The following is a 5,023-nucleotide window of genomic DNA, read 5'->3' as shown; positions in this document are numbered from 1 at the left end:
TAGTCAGGCCCGCGGAAGCTCCCATCTGGGCCCCGGGACCGTCATTCCAAGTCCTTAAAACTTGACTGTCCACCACACACTCGGCAATACAAACAAAAATCATCGCACTCCTGTCAGTGAGCTTATAGCCCTGCTGGCAGCGGACATTTGTACACACAAAAACAGGCATCAAATATCAAAATAAAAACAGTGATAAAATGAATCCTGGCGCCTGCGGATCATGTCCTGAAAACCATGTCATCAACAAGTTCATCATAAAAACCAAAAGGGCAAGGGTTAACATATTCTTGTAAATTCAACACAAATTTTCCACGAACGCAATCGACAACCTGCAAGAACGAAAACAAGTTACGCAAGCAGTGCGCAATCCGCTCCTTGGCTGGTGGCTGTTGCTGCAAAAAAAATAAAAATCAAGTCACACAGAAAAACAAAACAGAGCGTGCTCTTGTCGCAAGCAAGCTCAAACGTCAAACATTTGGTCACTGTCCACCTAGTCCGTCACCCTGTCGGGTGAGCTCAAAGTCGTCACACGTCAAATCGTCCAGAGTCTTGATGTTCGATACTAGTTCTGTCTTGTCTGACCATATTACTGAAATGGGCCTTCTCCATCGCACTGTTTTGTTGTCGATGGTGCCCTTGAGTAATCCTAAACCCATATTTAATCCAAAATTAGTCCTGATCAATCGTGCTTTTTCAAATCTGTAGTATCTTTATATTTTTCAGGTGAGAGGAATGTTATCCTCTGCTGTGATCACATCACCCCAACTTTGAATCATGTTAACCATTCACAATACACAAATACCACACCACAATCACAGACTTGACATTCATACACCATTACAAACAAACTGTCATTCCACAACACACACATAAAAACATACAATATTAAATTGTAAAAAGAATCCTCCCTACACAAAATTTTCTCCTCAATTAAAATTTCCCTTTTTTATTTTAAATCCAAAGTTAATATCTAATTGTCTGGTCTCCTGTCCTCTCATTGTTTGCCAATATGCATAATGCTGGAACATGATTTAACTCCTCATTTAGTTTGCTCACATCTCACACTTAGACTATTTGACACTTTGTGTTGAGCTGTAACTTCAATATTTCCACCTTCCCATATTTCTTCCACTAAACAGTTCCATTTTGCTTTCAGTTTAAATTCATCCCTCCAAATAACTATCTCTGGCAAAGAACCAACAATTTATAGAGCACTCCCTTTTACTGTTACCTTGTTCCTTCATTCATCTCCTCACAAGCATAACTGACCCTCCTAAAAAATAATGATACCAAAAATAATGTTTAAAAACAATATACACAGCTTCCTCCTGCCACTTACGCTATCACCTTGAAGATTATCGTTCTCATTTTTGTTGATGCCAATTCTTAAAATTAAAAAAAATGCTTAATCTTGATAATGGAGTCACGCTACGTCACAAATTTTGAAAACCTTCTTCCACGTTCCCCCTTTGTACCTATCAAAACCAATTAAAAATATTTTTGCTGTCATGATCATCATTGTGGCCCTCAAACTTATTGTTCCTGTACTTTAAATTGCCAATCTTTGTACATTTGAAGCCCTTTGAAACTTGCTTGTGGGCTATATAAATAAACTTGACTTGCCTTGACTTTATTATTATTCAACTTCTTCTGCATTCTTCTGCCTCTTTTTATTTATTTATTCCTTTTTTTTTTAGCTTAACTACTTCTACGAATTCATCTGATTCACTTCATTCCACTTTTAACACATTCCAAATATTCATGCCAAATATTCTAAATATTTACGGTTTTCGAGAAATTTACAAATTTTAAGCCAATACTTCACCATTCATTCTTCATGGCACATTCAATATTTCTCATTTTCTTCCACATAATTCCTCCAATTCACCTTCTTTCACTTTCTAGATTAAAATTTCACATTTTCACTTTCAACATTGCGGTAAGATTTTGCAATATTTCCTTTTTTCCTTCTAATTTCTAATTATTATTGTTAATCCTCCGTGACCCTCGTAAGGACAAGCCGCACCAGTAATGGATGGATGGATGGATGGATGGATGGATGGATGGATGGATGGATTGTTAATCCTAACCCCAAGTGCCTATGATAAATTGCCATTTAAATCAATTGTCGCAAGGGTCATGTCACTGTATTCGTTATTTAAAACCCTACTGTATCCTTTTTTAATTAAGTAGTGCCATGTATTACTATTTTGCTGACTATCCAAAATTCCAACTTTCTTATGGCCCCTCGCCCTTTCAAACTCAAATATGCATCCTATAAATCAGTCGCAATTGATGTGTAATTAAATTCTGTCGTTTTGATAAATTTAATTTCTATCGATCAATTTCCACTTTGCAAAGTTTCTGATCACGCTGTTGTATGATTTGTTATTATTAGTGCATCTTCACTGTCCATATCTATGTATTTTGTTTTTTATCCCCATTTCAGTGTCAATAAGCAGCCTTATTATTCCCTCTTTTATCAAAACTCCTCAGATATGTCCGCCCCAGCACCCAAACACACTTCCATCCCTTTTGTCCCACACTCCACCAACTTTGTAATGCTTCAGCAGTCTTTAACAACTGCTAGCGGGACGTCCGTGAATGCTTATACGCCCTCCGAGCACTCCTGCCGGTCATGACTTAGAGACCGCGCCCGGTCACATATGGGACCCTATTTAGCCCGCGGACCAGCCGGCGGGTATTCCGTGAAAGCCTATCCGCCCTCTGAGCACTCCTGCCGGGCGTGAGTTAGAGACCGCGCCCGGTATTTTATGGGACCCTATTTGGCCCGCTGACCGGCCGGCGGGTCTTCCGTGAAAGCCTATCCGCCCTCCGAGCACTCCTGCCGGGCTTGAGTTAGAGACCGCGCGCGGACACTTATGGGACCCTATTTGGCCCGCGGACCGGCTGGCGGGACGTCCGTGAATGCCTATCCGCCCTCCGAGCACTCCATCCGGGCGTGAGTTAGAGACCGCGCCCGGTCACTTATGGGACCCTATTTGGCCCGCGGACCTGCTTGCGGGTCTTTCGTGAAAGCCTATTCGCCTTCCGAGCTCTCATGCCGGTCGTGGGTTAGCGTCCGCGCCCGGTCCCTTATGGAACCCTATTTGGCCCGCGGACCGGCTGGCGGAGCTTCCGTGAAAGCTTATCCGCCTTCCGAGCGCTCTTGCCGGGCGTGAGTTAGCGTCCGCGCCCGGTCGCCTCACGTCACTCTGGTTAGGTTGGCATAGTAAAAAGCGCTCTTGGGGGCTTCAGAGTGCCGAGTTTATCACTGCGCATGAAGAAATGACCACCTGCAACGTTTGGTTTATGTTTTATAAGCATTTTTAGTTTTATTGCTTAAATCGCATTTTCTCGACAAGCTGAGCACGTTTTCTGGATGGTGCCTCTCCCGTCACTCTGGTTAGGTTGGCATAGTAAAAATTGCTCTTGGGGGCTTCAGAGTGCCCAGTTTATCACTGCGCATGCAGAAATGACCACCTGCAACGTTTGGTTTATGTTTTATAAGCATTTTTAGTTTTATTGCTTAAATCGCATTTTCTCGACGAGCTGAGCACGTTTTCTGGATGGTGACTCTCCCGTCACTCTGGTTAGGTTGGCAAAGTAAAAAGCGCTCTTGGGTGCTTCAGAGTGCCGAGTTTATCACTGCACATGAAGAAATGACCACCTGCAACGTTTGGTTTATGTTTTATGAGCATTTTTAATTGTATTGCTTAGAGCGCATTTTCTCGACGAGCTGAGCACGTTTTCTAGTTAAAAGCGCTCTTGGGTGCTTCAGAGTGCCGAGTTTATCACTGCGCATGCAGAAATGACCACCTGCAACGTTTGGTTTATGTTTTATAAGCATTTTTAGTTTTATTGCTTAAATCGCATTTTCTCGACGAGCTGAGCACGTTTTCTGGATGGTGCCTCTCCATTCACCCTGGTTAGGTTGGCAAATTAAAAAGTGCTCTTGGGTGCTTCAGAGTGCCGAGTTTATCACTGCGCATGAAGAAATGACCACCTGCAACGTTTGGTTTATGTTTTATAAGCATTTTTAATTGTATTGCTTAGAGCGCATTTTCTCGACGAGCTGAGCACATTTTCTAGTAAAAAGCGCTCTTGGGTGCTTCAGAGTGCCGAGTTTATCACTGCGCATGCAGAAATGACCACCTGCAACGTTTGGTTTATGTTTTATAAGCATTTTTAATTTTATTGCTTAGATCGCATTTTCTCGACGAGCTGAGCACGTTTTCTGGATGGTGCCTCTCCCGTCACTCTGGTTAGGTTGGCAAAGTAAAAAGCGCTCTTGGGTGCTTCAGAGTGCCGAGTTTATCACTGCGCATGAAGAAATGACCACCTGCAACGTTTGGTTTATGTTTTATAAGCATTTTTAATTGTATTGCTTAGAGTGCATTTTCTCGACGAGCTGAGCACGTTTTCTAGTAAAAAGCGCTCTTGGGTTCTTCAGAGTGCCGAGTTGAGTGCGTGGTTTAGCGTCCGCGCCCGGTCCCTTATGGAACCTATTTGGCCCGCGGACCGGCTGGCGGCGCATCCGTGAAAGCCTATCCGCCTTCCGAGCGCTCTTGCCGGGCGTGGGTTAGCAGCCGCGCCCGGTCACTTACGGGACCCTATTTGGCCCGCGGACCGGCCGGCGGGGGCTCCGTGAAAGCCTATCCGCCCTCCGAGCGCTCCTGCCGGGCGTGGGTTAGCGGCCGCGCACGGTACTTTATGGGACCCTAATTGGCCCACGGACTGGCCTGCGGTACCTCCGTGAAAGCCTGTCCGCCCTCCGAGCGCTCCTGCCGGGCGTGGGTTAGCGGCCGCGCACGGTACTTTATGAAACCCTAATTGGCCCGCGGACCGGCCGGCGGGGGTTCCGTGAAAGCCTATCCGCCCTCCGAGCACTCCTGCCGGGCGTGAGTTAGAGACCGCGCCCGGTCACTTACGGGACCCTAATTGGCCCGCGGACCGGCCTGCGGGACGTCCGTGAAAGCTTATTCGCCCTCCGAGCACTCCTGCCGGGCGTGACTTAGAGACC

The sequence above is a fragment of the Syngnathus acus genome, unplaced genomic scaffold, assembly GCF_901709675.1.
Source record: "Syngnathus acus unplaced genomic scaffold, fSynAcu1.2, whole genome shotgun sequence".
NCBI classification, from domain to species: domain Eukaryota; kingdom Metazoa; phylum Chordata; class Actinopteri; order Syngnathiformes; family Syngnathidae; genus Syngnathus; species Syngnathus acus.
Note: the sequence above shows the minus strand (reverse complement) of the source record.